The sequence below is a fragment of the Panulirus ornatus genome, chromosome 61, assembly GCF_036320965.1.
Source record: "Panulirus ornatus isolate Po-2019 chromosome 61, ASM3632096v1, whole genome shotgun sequence".
NCBI classification, from domain to species: Eukaryota; Metazoa; Arthropoda; class Malacostraca; order Decapoda; family Palinuridae; genus Panulirus; species Panulirus ornatus.
The window spans coordinates 938,706-956,489 of NC_092284.1; the positions used below are offsets into that span (position 1 = coordinate 938,706).

At 50.3% G+C, this 17,784-nt stretch overlaps 1 protein-coding gene and 1 non-coding gene across 2 annotated transcripts in view; both read left to right on the top strand.

Annotated features, from left to right (window-relative positions):
* LOC139767469 (uncharacterized) overlaps positions 1-17,784 on the top strand; it is a 192,336-nt gene that overhangs the window by 26,262 nt on the left and 148,290 nt on the right. The gene's annotated exons all lie outside the window — the stretch shown is intronic.
* On the top strand, positions 4,023-4,104 carry TRNAS-UGA (transfer RNA serine (anticodon UGA)). Its single transcript has one exon. It is a non-coding gene; the product is annotated as a tRNA-Ser (tRNA).

Below are 17,784 nucleotides of genomic sequence, written 5' to 3' on the forward strand. Positions count from 1 at the left end.
ATATATATATATATATATATTATATGTATTACGGTAAAGGAAGGAGAGTGTGGTAATGCCCCTCTCCTGTAATACAATGTCCATAATCCTGTTAACCTCGATTAAGCCTTCATCTGCCTGACAAACCCAGCCACCGTTTTCTGTGTGTGTGTGTGGGTCGCCTACACTCTCGTTGCACCATATGTCGAGAGATTGCTGAAGGCCACACAGGCAGCAGGACCCACTCTCTCTCTCTCCCCTCGTCATGTCCACAACAATTATTGATCAAGAAAAAAAAAATGGCATTTCCTTGTTTACCGCCGGAGTTGTGTAGCGCATGGCTCGTCCACGTCAAACTTAACATTATCTACCTCGTCAATAGCCACATGACGGATATTGTTGGTTATGTAACCCCGGGGTCACCTCTATGGACAAGAGGCTGCGCCGCATCCAGTAGCAGGGAAGTGTTGGACTACTGTGGTGTGAGTTCCTACACGTTATTGTACCGTCCTTTGACTCTGGTACAATACATTAACGATGGCGACTTTTCAGTCGCTGAGTAGCCATATGGAGGCGGAGCCCGGTAACACCGTTGTATGTATTCATTTGTAGTTACCCCAGCACCATTTTCTACGAAGGGGTCCTGGTGTTAACCCAGAACCTATTTTCTTTTTAAGGTTCCTGCCACCCAAGGGTGCGCTACTTCCTGTTGCAGGGAGATGCGGACTCCTTTGGAGCGAGGAAGTGTGTAGCTTGCTCGCTCCCAGTGCTGCAGCCTCGTCCAGGGTGACATTCTCACTGGCTGTGTAGCGTCTTGCAGGCTGAGCCCGGTAACACCAGCCTGTGTGTGTAGTGGGTGGGTTACACAACTGACCTATTTACATCATCCAGCTGCATTTTTGTGTTTGTTTATTACGTGTTGGTTGGAGGCACGACAGTCAGGTAGGAGATAACCAACACCAATTGTTTATATGATACACAAGTTAAGAGGGTTGTAAACAAATGATATTAAAACCCTTTGTCCCATTCCTCCATTCTCCTTGGTTCCCACATCTTGGGGTAATGTAAGTTGTAAGTTCATGGAGTAAATAGGCAAGATGAGGAGGTGGTTTGAATGAGGCGATGTGTTATGACCAGCAGTTGTGACACGGAGGTTGTAAGGTGGTTGTGGCCGTCACTACAACACTGGTAAAACCAGGAGGGTTGTACTTCCCAGGGGCGTCTGCTGTGTACAACTTACAACCTTGTAGCACCATTATCAGCGGGGGGGGGGGTCTGTTGTAGCATGAACCAGCGCGGTGGTCCTTGTGGTCTTCTGCTGCCACCGCCGCCATACACCCACAGTGGTCCGCCAAGTGGGAGCAGCCGTGGTTGTGGTCACCCACACACCACACAACCATAGACAGCGTCTTCATCCACCATGAATTACCATAGGTACACCCCCCATGGGGGGGGAGGTCCCCCCCTCCCCTCCACAACCACTGCCTACAACAGTCAACCTACAACCAACCCGAACCCGCCACACACACACAACGCCCATGTTGGGAGCCACAGGCGGGACTGGGTATCCCTGAACTATGGTGGTGTCCCCCCCCCCCCCCACCCCATGTGGGACTCCCTCCCCCCCCCGCCGGTCCCTCCGTGGTCCATCCTACACCAGCCGCTGCCTGGCACAGGGAAGTGGGTCACGCCTGCTGCTACACCTGCAGGAGAATGGCCCCGGCGCGAGGGGAAAGGGAAGTGAGGAGAATGTGCTTTACATTTTCTATGTTTGGGGAATCTTGATCATGGGGTCAGGGAGGACCATAGACATCCCACATGGGGGACGCCAGCGTCCCACATGTGGGATGTGGGGAAAGGGATATTGAGAGACGGAAATGACAAAGGAGGAAATCCATATGATAATGACTTCACAGGAAGTGGATATACGATACGCCGTTTTTGTTTCGTAAAAAAAGAAAATGGGTCAGGATTTAGCAATGACGTGTGTGGGTTTGGGTAGCGAGTGGCGGGGCATCGGCGGGTCAGCGCGTAGCGCTCACCGCAGCGAGAGAGAAATGTTACCAGCGGGTGACCGTCGTCACGACCTTGCCGTGAGAGAGTCTCAGGACAAGCGCGTAGCGTCCACCACAGGTGATCTGTTTTACGACGGGATAGACACCACAGAGGCTGGGGGTAAACACGCCGGTCTTGGCTGTGGAGGTGAACGGTTGTGATGTTGTTATACTTGGTTGTGTGACGCCAAGATGTGCAGGTGTGGGGATGTGGCTGACGGTGTCTTGTTCAGAAGGAAGGGTCGTTTGGTCGTTAGGCGAGAGGGGCTGGCTGACACGGCACTTAACTACTCCATAGTAGTTGACGCCACTTGGAGCAGGACGGTATACGACTCCACGGAGCCCACAACTTGGTATACAGGACATGAAGACGTGGAGAGGCTGGGTTGTGGGTTGTACGTGGTGTTGTAGACGGCAGGAAACATTGATGCTACAACAGGATTAGGAATACTACAACTTCTACTACTACTGCAATTATTACTACTACTACAACTGCTACTACCACTACTATTACTTCTACTTCTACGACTTCTACTTTGAAAACTCCTCCACAGAACCAACCATCTTGGCCATCAACAGTTGTCATTTCCAGTCGCCCCAGATCATGACACTTCCCTCTCCCTGGTGGCTTGACCTCTGACCTGCCATTTCGCCAGGAAAGCTGTGTTCCCAACTGCTGTGTGTGTGTGTGTGTGTGTGTGTGTGTGGTTTCCTCGTTGGTGATGTTGATTTGGCTTGTTTCCGCCGCCATCCGTGCCTCGTCGTTGCCTCGAGGTGGAGGGTAGCGCCAACACCTCGGTTAAAACAGAAGTTGCCCATAATGACTGTTGACATAAGGCGAAGTAACTACTGCCCGCGAGACAAGGTGGTTAGGGTATAATGATGAAGAGAAGAGTGTATGATGCAAGCACACCCCCACGCCGCCCTCCTCTTGCGCGAGATGAAAGTTCTTGTGGCGCAGTTGCGCTGACGAATTTACCTAAATTATTTTGGCATCTTTTTTTTATGTTGTTATTTCTTTGTCGCCGGCGAAGGTGGCAGATGCATCGGCTGTGGTAAAGCGGCCCCACACGACGCTCTTACCGCTATGTGACGTAAGGCACAGAACTCTGTGTCGCGAAATGTGGTTGTGGTTTTGAACTCTGGGATACATTGTGGCTATGGTTGTGGTTGAACTCTGGGATACATTGTGGCTGTGGTTGTGGTAGGCTATGGTTGTGGTAGGCTATGGTTGTATGGTTGTGGTAGGCTATGGTTGTGGTAGTTACGTACGACAGAACCACCCTCGTGCACGGCTATATAGCCTATAACAACTGTTGGTACAAGATTGTGTGGGACAATATGTAGCAGAAGGTAGGTAGGATGGTTGTGGTTGGTTGTTAGGGCTCCGCCAGTTATACAGAACTGGTGTGAATCACGAGGTTGTATATATACCGTGTGAATCGTCAGGTTATATATACCGTGTGAATCATCAGGTTATATATGCCGTGTGAATCACGAGGTTGTATATACCGTGTGAATCATCAGGTTGTATATACCGTGTGAATCATGAGGTTATATATATACCGTGTGAATCATGAGGTTATATATATACCGTGTGAATCATGAATTTATATATGCCGTGTGAATCATGAGGTTATATATATACTGTGTGAATCATGAGGTTATATATATACCGTGTGAATCATGAATTTATATATGCCGTGTGAATCATGAGGTTATATATACCGTGTGAATCATGAGGTTATATATATACCGTGTGAATCATGAGGTTATATAAGTATTGTTGCTGTTATGTACCTTACTGATGCTGTACCACATGGTATTGTACCGTACCGTACCGTAGCATGCACAGCAACCGCTACCACAGTTGCGGTGTGTCTACCACAGCTGCTGAATGTCTGCCACAGCTGCTCAGTAACTACCACAGCTGCTCAGTAACTACCACAGCTGCTGAGTGTCTACCACAGCTGTGGCGTGTCTACCACAGCTGCGGTGTCCGAGTGGTTAAGGAGATGGACTTGAAATCCATTGGGCTCTGCCCGCACAGGTTCGAATCCTGTCCGCAGCGAGGGGTTGTAATAACTTTCTTTTTTTCTTCCCTAAGCTTCACATTGGACACCCTGATGTGGTCCACCACTGTGGTACGAGCCAGTCTCCACACACTAACTGGATCGGTGGTTCTCGCTACGTGGCTTCGACATGATGGCGTTCGTGTGTGCGTGTGTGGTACGAACATTACGACTTTTCGTTTCTAATTGTTTCTCCAAATCGGACACGTTCGTGGGCGGCAAAACCCAGACAGGTTTGTTGTGGGAAAGAAAAAAAAAGGTGTTTGATGCGCTACGTCGATTTGGTGGGAATGAGTTCATGTGTGATAGGTAGACGTTTAGTTGGACGAAGGTTTACATAGGGAGGCAAGAAAACGTATTTGTGGACCGGATCAGTAGCGAGGACGCCAGGTGGTCGCCCACTTACAGCTTCGTAGGTTCGTATGTACGCAATGCGTCGTACGTCAAGACGTATTGACCAGCCCCGCGTAAAGCAGGTGATGAGGATCGTGCGTCGTACGTCAAGACGCATTGACCAGCCCCACGTAAAGCCGGTGATGAGGATCGTACGTCAAGACGTATTGACCAGCCGCACGTAAAGCCGGTGATGACGATCGTGCGTCGCTGTCGTGTGACGTGTCGCGTGTGCGCCGGTCGGGCCCCCAGACCCTCCGTCTGGCCGGCCCTTTTCGATCACCTATACGGTCAGCAGTCGCGTCTGCCTCCATCCCTGCATGCAGTCTCTCTCTCTCTCTGTCTATCTGTCTGTCTGTCTCTCTCTGTCTCTCTCTCTCTCTCTCTGTCTCTGTCTCTCTCTCTCTGTCTGTCTCTCTCTCTCTCTCTAGCAGGAACTTGGATTCACCGTGACCTCTTCTCGTGTGTGGTGGTGGGAACGCGCGCCTCTGTGTGTGTTGTGTGATGTGACACAGCCCCGCGCCCGCCCGCGCGACCCAGGATTCGAACCTGGCCTTCAGTAACTGTTTCACCAAATTCCCAGAGAGAGAGAGAGAGAGAGAGAGAGAGAGAGAGAGAGAGGTCATACGCAGTGCACACCCTCAAAGTGTCTTTTTCCCAGCCCACACTCCCGTTTTCCACAAGGACTCCAACCTGCCGCTCAGAAACACCGGGAAATCAGATATACCTTAAACTGGATTGAGAAACTGAAGATTACATTGAAAAAAATACCAGAAAAAAAAAGAGAGAAAAAATGGCTTCATTCCGCCACACGAACTGTGAGTGTCAGGTTGAGTGTGGGAAGCCATTTTTTATATTGTGGGTTGTGGGTTGGGGTTGTGTGGGTTGGGGGTTGTGGGTTGTGGGGGTTGTGGGTTGTGGTTGTGGGTTGTGTGGGTTGGGGGTTGTGGGTTGTGGGGGTTGTGGGTTGTGGTTGTGGGTTGTGTGGGTTGGGGGTTGTGGGTTGTGGGGGTTGTGGGTTGTGGTTGTGGGTTGTGTGGGTTGGGGGTTGTGGGTTGTGGGGGTTGTGGGTTGTGGTTGTGGGTTGTGTGGGTTGGGGGTTGTGGGTTGTGGGTTGGGGTTGTGGTTGTGGGTTGGGGTTGTGGGTTGGGGTTGTGGGTTGGGGTTGTGGTTGTGTGGGTTGTGGGTTGTGGGGGTTGTGGGTTGGGGTTGTGGGTTGTGGGTTGTGGGTGGTTGTGGGTGGGGGTTGTCGTTGGGGGTTGTGGGTTGGGGTTGTGGTTGTGGGTTGTGGGGTTTGTGGGTTGTGGTTGTGGGTTGTTCATCCCCGGGAAAGCCAGACTCGTTTCTTATAACATGACCAGGATCGTGTGTGTGTGTGGGGGGGAGGGGATCTTAATTTTGGGGGGTGATTTTTGACAGCTGGATTTGTGGGGTTTTGGGGGAAAATGGAGGAGGACAACTACACTTGTGATGACAGGACGAAGGAAATGAAGTAGTAGTAATAGTGGTAGTAGTGGTAGTGGTAGTGGTAGTAGTAGTGGTAGTAGTAGTAGTTGTAGTGGTAGACTGTAGCATTTCACTCGAGAATTTCATAACTGTGGCGTGTGTCCCTTTGGTGGTTTATGGGTTTTAAAGCAGGTGTATGAAAGGTGGTTTTAAGCACGTTTAGGTGGGGGTTTAAGTAGGTACGTGGGTGATGGTGGTTTTAAGCGAGTTTAGGTGGGGGTTTAAGCAGGGACGTGAGTGATGGTGGTTTTAAGCAGGTTTAGGTGGGGGTTTAAGTAGGTACGTGGGTGTTGGTGGTTTTAAGCGAGTTTAGGTGGGGGTTTAAGTAGGTACGTGAGTGATGGTGGTTTTAAGCGAGTTTAGGTTGGAGTTTAAGCAGGTACGTGGGTGTTGGTGGTTTTAAGCGGGTTTAGGTGGGGGTTTAAGTAGGTACGTGGGTGTTGGTGGTTTTAAGCGGGTTTAGGTGGGGGTTTAAGCAGGTACGTGGGTGTTGGTGGTTTTAAGCAGGTTTAGGTGGGGGTTTAAGCAGGTACGTGGGTGGTGGGGTGGATTCGGGGTTAGAGACATGTATATGCCAGCTGAAGACAGTCGTGTTCCAGTAAGGCTGGCGAGAGTCGACCTTGTCTTGAGGTATATTTTTCCACCTGTACACACACACACACGTACACACACACACACGTACACACACACACACACACACAGACACGTACACACACACACACGCACACACACACACACACAGACACGTACACACACACACGTACACACACACACGCACACGCACACAGGGATCTATCGTTGGAGGACGTGTAAGTAGATAAGCTGGATGTAAGACAGGCTCAAGGATGAAGACAAGAGACACAATATATATATATATATATATATATATATATTTATATATATATATATATATATAGAGGTCAAGTAAGGAACCCCATCCTTGGAAGAACCAGTGAGGTGCTCTGGATGTTCTTGCTTCGATGGAGGAAGTTTATGTTCTCTTGTTATACATGAACAACAACAACAATGGTTCTTGTGACGAAGCAGGTGGTTGTAGGTGGGTGTTGTAGGATAACTATGAGAGGGGGGGGGGGCTAAGCACCAGGAGGGGGGCCCTAATTACCAGACAGATACGATCCGTGTATACGTCATTATCCGGGGGAGGGAGGAGGGCTGAATAACAGTTACCTGGGAGATAAGGTTCATAACCTCACGAGGGATATATGGCGAGATCAGCTTAAATGGCAAGCTAATTGTATAGCGTAATGTTACGCCGAAGATTGTATATAACGAAGTTATGAACACGGTGTTTAGGACGAAGTTATGAACACGTGTTTACGACGAAGTTATGAACACGTGTTTACGACGAAGTTATGAACACGGTGTTTAGGACGAAGTTATGAACACAGTGTTTAGGACGAAGTTATGAACACTGTGTTTACGACGAAGTTATGAACACAGTGTTTAGGACGAAGTTATGAACACAGTGTTTAGGACGAAGTTATGAACACGGTGTTTAGGACGAAGTTATGAACACGGTGTTTAGGACGAAGTTATGAACACAGTGTTTACGACGAAGTTATGAACACGGTGTTTACGACGAAGTAATGAACACGTGTTACAATGCCATCGAGCATCCACGTCGAAACCTATGCTATTTTACTCATCGAAGCGACACTAGGGAGTTAAAGACTGATGAACAATACCAGAAATGACTTAATGGAAGGTTGGTCACTGGTGTCGGGGTTAGGTTACCCCCAGACTTAACTTTGTGTACGAGGATTACATCTGTCGTGGCCATTTTGGTGCACCTGGGGTGGATTGGGTCCTGTACTGAGAGAGACATTGTGCTAGACTTGTTACCAGAGATGTGTGAGCCATGGTACCAGAGATGTGGGAGACTGTGTGATCCATAGTACCAGAGATGAGTGAGACTGTGTGAGCCATGGTATCAGAGAGATGTTTGTGTGAGCCATGGTATCAGAGAGATGTTTGTGTGAGCCATGGTATCAGAGATGTGGGAGACTTTGAGCCATGGTACCAGAGATGAGTGAGCCATGGTACTAGAGATGTGGGAGACTGTGTGATCCATAGTACCGGAGATGAGTGAGACTGTGTGAGCCATGGTATCAGAGAGATGTTTGTGAGCCATGGTATCAGAGATGTGGGAGACTGTGAGCCATGATACTAGAGAGATGTTTGTGTGAGCCATGGTACCAGAGACGTGTGAGACTGTGAGAGCCGTGGTACCAGCGTACAGCGGGCGACCACATCACCAGAAGATATAAGGTAATCAGGTTTCGTGTCACCCGGATGTGTTGGTGCGGGCGCTCCTAATGATAGTAATGACCCCCTAACGATGTGTTTGGTGGGTGATTAGGGAAGGGGGGTCTTGAGGCACCGTTAGGGTCGTTTGAGAGACGGTAATAGCCTTATTATCTCGCCACCCCGCTCTGGCATCTCCACACATGACTTGTTAACTACCACAAACACACACACACACACACAGCACCCGTCATTCGAGCCGTAATCTAATTAATGATAATACTTATACTTAATTATTCATCTTGGTGATTACAGCGTTTAACCACAACTTTCTCTTGGTTTACCTCGTTTTAGAATCTTTCCTTGGGAGGCCAATTGAGCGTGTTGTAAAGCGATGCTTTGTGTTGTATAGGACGTATTATTTACTTGTGTTTTCACTCTCATTGTAAACTGGTCGATGGTATTTGTGGAACTTGTTCCCTAAAGCACGACGGTACGGCAGTCATACCCAAGGGTCGTATACCGTCGTGTTCAAGGGTCGTATACCGTCGTGGTCAAGGGTCGTATACCGTCGTGGTCAAGGGTCGTACTGTCGTGGGGTCAAGGGTCGTACTGTCGTGGGGTCAAGGGTCGTACCGTCGTGGGGTCAAGGATCGTACCGTCGTGGGGTCAAGGGTCGTACTGTCGTGGGGTCAAGGATCGTACCGTCGTGGGGTCAAGGATCGTACCGTCGTGGTCAAGGATCGTACCGTCGTGGGGTCAAGGGTCGTACCGTCGTGGGGTCAAGGGTCGTACCGTCGTGCTGGAGAGCCGTATGAAGGCGTGTAGCCAGGAATTGTTGTGCATCACTCATGGGTTTGGGTAGTTAGAGGTCACACCGCGGAACCATCGTACCGTTGAGTGAGCCTCGGCGGCGGCGTCCGCTCCCGGACGCCGAGGCTGAGAAAGTTCCCTTCGGTGTACCGTTCTGCCGGATGAACTCTCCCGGCGGCCGGCCTGGGACGGACGGCTCTCCCACCACGGCGGGGAAGCCCTGTTCTCTTGTGTGGCGGCTACACCAACACCTGCTCACGGTTTACCCTCGCTCGTCATGCCTCGCTGTCCTCTGTGTGTGTGTGTGTGTGTGTGTGTGTGTGTGTGTGTGTGTGGGTCTGTGTGTGTGTTGAGTCGTCCAGGACCAGCTTGGTCGTGTGCTGGGGTGATCCATGTTGGATGTGGATCAGCCTCGGACGAGTCGAGTGTGTGTGTGTGGGTGTGTCGCAGGGAGGGATCAAGGTGGTGGTGGTGGGGGCTGCCGGTGTTCCGGAAGTAGACACGAAGGGCGGGGCCCCCTGGGAACCATCCGGATTTGCTCGACCGGTGGCTTAGTCCAGACTCTCTCGACCTAAGGGTTCTGGAAGGACCATTGGACACGTAGGTCTAACGAAGGCTTGAGGTCTGAGGATCCTGGAAGGTCTAAGGTTTCTGGAAGGACCACTGGACACGTAGGTCTAACGAAGGCTTGAGGTCTGAGGGTCCTGGAAGGCCTAAGGTTTCTGGAAGGACCACTGGACACGTTCTAACGAAGGCTCAAGGTCTGAGAAGGTCTGGAAGGCCATCTCTTACACCCTGGAAGACTTCAGATGAAGGATATATATATATATATATATATATATATATATATATATATATATATATATATGTGTGTGTGTGTCGAGCGGTTCTGGAAGGACTGGCGCCAGATAGCAAAAGACTGCTGGAAAATGTTCTGCTCAGGTCACTCCCACCATCACTGTAGAGAGAGAGAGAGAGAGAGAGAGAGAGAGAGAGAGAGAGAGAGAGAGAGAGAGAGAGAGAGAGAGAGAGAGAGAGAGGACTCGGGGCCGTGAGGCTGGAAGGAGCAACAATCTGGAAGGATGAGACTTTTGTGACCCTGGAGCCAACCAGAGTCGTGACAGGTTACCACAGGGGGCACAGCCGCCACCTCGCCACAGCTGCTGCCACCCACACTAGTGACGTAGGACCTCTCCCCAGCTGCTGCCACACACAGTAGTCACGTAGTGTTAACACTCGGGATGTAGTTTGTACATGAAGGAAACCTGTGATGGGTTGTTTAGCTGTGATTGTCGCTGCTGCTGTTAGGATGTTGGACCAGAATACGAGGTGTACATCCCTGAATGTTGGCATGTTTGAGGGCGGGGAAATGAGGATCCAACCCTTTGAATATTCAGGCATTGAACCATAAGGTGTCTAACCCTTGTATATACCACCACTGGAAGGTAAGGACCCCATCCCTGGAACATACCACCACTGGAAGATAAGGACCCCATCCCTGGAACATACCACCACTGGAAGATAAGGAGCCCATCCCTGGAACATACCACCACTGGAAGGTAAGGACCCCATCCCTGGAACATACCACCACTGGAAGATAAGGAGCCCATCCCTGGAACATACCACCACTGGAAGGTAAGGACCCCATCCCTGGAACATACCACCACTGGAAGGTAAGGACCCCATCCCTGGAACATAACCACCACTGGAAGGTAAGGAGCCCATCCCTGGAACATACCACCACTGGAAGGTAAGGAGCCCATCCCTGGAACATAACCACCACTGGAAGGTAAGGACCCCATCCCTGGAACATAACCACCACTGGAAGATAAGGAGCCCATCCCTGGAACATACCACCACTGGAAGGTAAGGACCCCATCCCTGGAACATAACCACCACTGGAAGGTAAGGACCCCATCCCTGGAACATACCACCACTGGAAGGTAAGGACCCCATCCCTGGAACATACCACCACTGGAAGATAAGGAGCCCATCCCTGGAACATACCACCACTGCTGTAGGTCGAGGGTTCAGCTCCTGGCTTTCCCGTCATTCTGGATGAAGTGTTGGCGGTCACTCATCATGCCGGGGTTCGAACCCTGCCAAGAACCCGACGTATATGGCGTTAGCGTCTGAACGCGTTGCCCAAGGTGAACGCGGCCAGGGCGTTCCTTGGTACCTGCAGGTGCGGGAGGTTACCCGGAGAAACACGTACACGACCAGTCTGGACTCCCTCGGGTCATAAGGTCACATTACACTCTGGCTGGGTCACAGGTCAAACCTGTATGAAGAAGTCCAGAAGACTGAACACACACACACACACACACACACACACACACGACTGTCGTACCCTGTACTTGAGACACACCCGAGAGAGAGAGAGAGAGAGAGAGAGAGAGAGAGAGAGAGAGAGAGAGAGAGAGAGAGAGAGAGAGAGAGAGAGAGAGAGATTTAGAGGTACGCGGCACAAAGTAATCTATGATGCGGTTACCTGCTGACTAGAAAATGGAATAAATCTACAGAGAAAAAAACATAAGTGAAAAAATATTATTGAAGGTTTGTGTCTGAAATATAAAACTCAAGATGGCCGCCATGTTGGGTTATATAGTCATTATATAGCGTCTGGGTTCCACTGGTGGTGGCTGTGACCCCCGGCCTGACCCCAGCCGACCCTATATGGGCACGGAGGGTGACCCCAGCCTCTCGGGTTCTCAGAACTACCCCCTTCCCACTGAGAGGGGGGGTGGGTTAGGTGGGGGTTGTTTACCTTTCGTCTGTGGCACAGTCTGGTCTCGATCAAATGTGTATGAAACCTCGGCTTGATTTATATAGCCCGAGTGACGGCGTCCATCACCTTTAAAACAGGACCAGGACACCCCGTTTTCTATGTCCGTGTCGGTAGGTGGCGGGGGTTGGTTACTGTAGATGTGGGAGGCTGATGGTCGTACCGTGTCCCTGTGTCATCCCCCCACACCCCCCACCCCTGCCTCACCCTCTGTCAACATCTTACCTTTTTACACTTTCCTAAGGTCTCTCTCCTCTTGCCCTTGACCTCCCTTGCCTTATTGTTACTTATATTTCCTACATACATTATTTATTTTCAAGTGTAAATCATTTATCTACCTTAACCCACTTTATCTTTCGTTCGTCCCCCACCCACCCCACCTTTCCTCCTACCTTCTGAACCATGGAAATGTTAACTTGCCTTAATGTCACTCTTGCCTTCATCAAGCCTGCTCCCGCTTACCTTAAATGGTTAAGGTTTAAGGGTAACGATGTAGTTAATCACATACAGGCGTAACAGAGGATCTTTTCCTTGGCTTTCTCATGCCTTGGTAAGAGGGAACTCAAGATACTTGAAACCCAGGATTACTGAAACTCCAGATAATTGACACGAGGCTAATTGAAGCTGACGATGATTAGTTCTGATTGTTACAGAAAGATGACGCTGGGAAACACCGGATAATTGACACACCTGATGAGTGAAATTTCCGAGATAATTGAAACGTAGATGATTGAAACATTTGGTAGATTCAACGTCCAGCTTGTACGTTTGATAACTGGAACGTTTGATAACTGGAACGTTTGATAACTGGAACGTTTGATAACTGGAACGTTTGATAACTGGAACGTTTGATAACTGATACGTTTGATAACTTAAATGATTGATAATTTAAACGTTGTATAACGACGTTTGATGACTCAAAACGTCTGATGACTGACACATCGTATTACAGAAACTTCTGACCATGGAAGCGTCTGATGACTGAAACACGAGAGAGTTTCGCCTCGTAACGTCTATTCCTGACGCTGAAGCAGAACCCCTCCCTTCCCCCCCCCATGTTCTTGAGTAAGAGCAGCCCCCGGATAATTAAGATTCCGGATAACGTGGGCTCCGGATATGTCGTGTGTGGGCGGCTTGATGCCTCATGGGTCGTGACCCGACTTAATATGGCACAGGTAACGTTTTCTATATCCCATAATAATGTTTGTTTGTCCTTCCTAAAACCAAACGTTTTGGGACAACTTTTTTTTTAAAGCGTCACCAGATCGTCCCTCGCTCTTCTCTCTTCCAAGATGGGCACCTGTGAACTCTCCAGCTTCGCCCCCGTAACCCAGCCGTCTTCACTCTGGTACCATCACTGTCATCCTCGTCTAGACCTTCTCTGTGAGCTCTTTGTGCTCCTTCAGGTGCAGCGACCAAACTTGAGAAGCATGTTCTAGTGTTGGCCTTATGTGTCTGTGTGTGTGTGTGTGCTCACAGGTCGCCATCCTGACTACACAACAGAAGAACATGGCACATACCACCATCTCATGAGGGTTATTATTACCTTGCTCCTCCGCAAAACTGCGTAACTTTGACATGGAGAATATAGATGAGGTCTTGGTCGTGGAGGAGGGGCAATAGGGAGCTATGATCAGGTTGGGTTTGAAGCGTATTTAAAGGTGGCGTGGCAGGTCTTGTGTTGTCTGATGTGGGAGGCATTGTACATCAGTCGACCAACCCCCCCAGGTGGATGAACAGCTGGCCTTACTGTGGACCGACTCCCGCAACCAGGATTCGAACCTTTCCACTCGGCCGTGGGCGCCGGCTCGTGAATGCGTCATGGTCAGGACCGCTACACCACGGAGGTCCAGCGGTAGAGATTTATAGGAAAAGACTATATAAATGTGAGCGGGTTTATATAACTGTGATGGAGGTATGTGAACGGGAGCTTAGCTAATGTCTATTGTAGCAAAGGAAGGTAAAACAGATGGTTTGATTCACATATATTGACTAACGACCGTAAGTGACCGCTCGTTTGTGTAGTTACACGGTTCTGTGACGGGAGGTGGGCGTGGTTAGTCATGCATCGCCCGACCCCGCCCACTTGGACAAGTGTTTTGACAGCTGCTACCAGCACCGTTGGCAGCATGTTGGCCGGCCACGATCGTGACCACAGCCTCTGCCAACACCACCACATCCACGGCTACATGCGGTTGATTACAACACAAATGAAAAAAAGTCGCTATCAGCGAGGATGCGTCGTTCACAGTAGATGGTAAGGGGTGATGTGTCCTCAAGAAACATCTCGCTAGACATGAGTTCATTTCCCTGCTGCTGATTGGAGTGCAGCCTCGAAGTGCAGAGGTGACATAACATAGGCCCGAGGGATGTATATATTCATCATTTCCCTGCTACTTATAGGGCAGCGTACACCCTGTGAGAGGCCACAGGTGAGGGACTGGAAGGTGGAGATGACCCCTGGGCAGTGTCCAGCCTGTGGGAGGCCACAGGTGAGGGACTGGGAGGTGATGACGACCCCTGGGCAGTGTACAACTTGTGGGAGGCCACAGGTGAGGGACTGGAAGGTGGAGATGACCCCTGGGCAGTGTACACCCTGTGGGAGGCCACAGGTGAGGGACTGGAAGGTGGAGATGACCCCCTGGGCAGTGTACACCCTATGGGAGGCCACAGGTGAGGGACTGGAAGGTGGAGATGACCCCTGGGTAGAGTACAACATGTGGGAGGCCACTGGTGAGGGACTGGAAGGTGGAGATGACCCCTGGGCAGTGTACACCCTGTAGGAGGCCACAGGTGAGGGACTGGAAGGTGGAGATGACCCCTGGACAGTTTACACCATGTGGGAGGCCACGGCTCTGTTGATGACCGTGATGATGATGGCTCTGTTGATGAATATGTTGATAGTAGCTGTGTTGATGACCATGTTAATGGTGGCTCTTGAGACCGTGTTCATGATGGCTGTGTTGATGACCATGATGTACGTCAGTGAAAGTGAGAACCTCAGAGGTTTTGCAGACGTCGCCCCGTTCGGGGACACAAGCAGCAGATGATACAGAAAATGGTTGATTGGTTGATGACAGTTGGTGTCTTAACGTGGGAGAAACAGCCAGGCAGACGGTATCTCCCTCACCTCTCCCTCCGGCTCACCTGCTGGCCAGAAAATGATGAAACGCCATCTGTTATGGAGAGAGTAAGATGGTGGTGGTTGTGGCGGCGAGTGCTTGATGAGAGTGTTGGGGGGGGCGAGTGTGTGTGTGGTGATGGTTGAGTGCTTGATGAGAGGGCCGTGGGGTGCGTGATGGTGATGGGGGGGCGGGGGGGAGCTTCGCAAGGTGGCCACAAGGGCGAGTTACCCCTGTCATGTCCTTTGCTGCTCTCCCAAGGTCCTCGTGTCTGGCGAGCTACTCTTCCTCAACCTCTCTCTCTCTCTCCTCTCCTCCTCCATCCCATCCTATCCCTCCGCTCTGCTGTCCTCTTTCCAGAAGTGTAGATTAAAGAAAGCAGATGACCTTCCCACGTACTCCCTAGCATATAGCATCTCTCTTGTCTCCTGTCTCTCAGGCCAGAGAGAGAGAGAGAGAGAGAGAGAGAGAGAGAGAGAGAGAGAGAGTGTCGACATTGCAGCTGAGATGTATGAGGTCATACAGTATTTACGGGTGATGGTTGAAGTGCGTTGAGGAGGCCTGGTGGACACGCCTTCCTCCATGGCAGGAAATCATTATTAAGGATGGGAAGTGCTGGAGGACTGGAACCCGGTAAATGACTCGTCATATTAAAGAAAGTTGACAAGATATCTTCTCTCTAATCACTTGCCCAATTAGCTTCACGTCGACACTCATTGATGGAGGGGACCTGTTCTGGCTGGGCCAACTGGGGGTGTTCAGGCTTGAAAATAGGTTAACAACAGATGATGAACGTGGTTTCGGTGGGAACAAATGTTGTAGATAACATGGCTGTTTGCAATAGATGTTGTAGATAACATGGGTGTGTTTGCAATAGATGTTGTAGATAACATGGGTGTGTTTGCAATAGATGTTGTAGATAACATGGCTGTTTGCAGTAGATGTTGTAGATAACATGGCTTTGGTTGCGGTTTTATCTAGACCAGTTTACCAGACGGTTTCTGAGCAACAGCTCCGTTGTCATAACCGGACCAGATGTCCATAAAGGTCTTTCCTGAAGTAATGGCACGGCAGACTGTGCTTTATGACGCCCTTCTTTATTACCGATGTCGAAATATACACCTGTTGAGAACGCTGGCAGACTGACGGAAAAAATAAGAACATAAAACACTTAATTTCTTAACTTGACCAGGTGTTCCGCAGGGTTCCATCTTGGGTCCCCTCTTGTTCTTGTGATGTATCCTGAGTGATCCAGAATGGTCGTGCATCGTCTACACTTGATACGAACGATGTAAAACTGTAACAAATGGTCTAGCATTGGGTCTGGGCACAGGAGAATACGGTTTGGTGACGATACAGAAATGGGATGTGGGTATGTTTATCTGAGACTGATCGTAAAATGTGTTGAACACGTCATGCGGGTTGTTACCTTAGTGAGGCGATCAAGCCAGACACACTCGCAGTAATGCATGTTGCAGATTAAGACCAGAAAAACGGGTCTAGGACAATGAGAGAACCGCCTGCTGGAGTACGAGAGGAGAATATGAAACTTGGTATCAGTGACATGTCATGTCAGCGTACACACACAGCTCGAGAAATGTGGTTTTGGATCTTATTCGCCAGAGACGGTAACGGTATAGTGTCCTTTGTCGTCATCTTAGCATAAGACTCGTCGTTTTAAATACGTGGCACCGATTGTAGTATTAGATGAGCCGAAGAAAATAAGGTGAGGGGAATCAAGCGTTTGATATGAGAACTTCAGGGTAGGAAATGTATGAGGAATGTAAAGTATAGAGCGTACAGTGGGTGGGGGTAGGTGGAGGTCAGTATAGTACGTACACTGGGTACAGTAGGTGGGGGTAGGTGGAGGTCAGTATAGTGGGTGCAGTAGGTGGGGGTAGGTGGAGGTCAGTACAGTACGTACACTGGGTACAGTAGGTGGGGGTAGGTGGAGGTCAGTACAGTGCGTACACTGGGTACAGTAGGTGGGGGTAGGTGGAGGTCAGTATAGTGCGTACACTGGGTACAGTAGGTGGGGGTAGGTGGAGGTCAGTATAGTACGTACACTGGGTACAGTAGGTGGGGGTAGGTGGAGGTCAGTACAGTACGTACACTGGGTACAGTAGGTGGGGGTAGGTGGAGGCCAGTACAGTACGTACACTGGGTACAGTAGGTGGGGGTAGGTGGAGGTCAGTATAGTACGTACACTGGGTACAGTAGGTGGGGGTAGGTGGAGGTCAGTATAGTGGGTGCAGTAGGTGGGGGTAGGTGGAGGTCAGTACAGTACGTACACTGGGTACAGTAGGTGGGGGTAGGTGGAGGTCAGTACAGTGCGTACACTGGGTACAGTAGGTGGGGGTAGGTGGAGGCCAGTACAGTACGTACATGGGGTACAGTAGGTGGGGGTAGGTGGAGGCCAGTACAGTACGTACACTGGGTACAGTAGGTGGGGGTAGGTGGAGGCCAGTACAGTACGTACACTGGGTACAGTAGGTGGGGGTAGGTGGAGGCCAGTACAGTACGTACACTGGGTACAGTAGGTGGGGGTAGGTGGAGGCCAGTACAGTACGTACACTGGGTACAGTAGGTGGGGGTAGGTGGAGGCCAGTATAGTGGGTGCAGTAGGTGGGGGTAGGTGGAGGTCAGTACAGTACGTACACTGGGTACAGTAGGTGGGGGTAGGTGGAGGCCAGTACAGTACGTACACTGGGTACAGTAGGTGGGGGTAGGTGGAGGCCAGTACAGTACGTACACTGGGTACAGTAGGTGGGGGTAGGTGGAGGCCAGTATAGTGG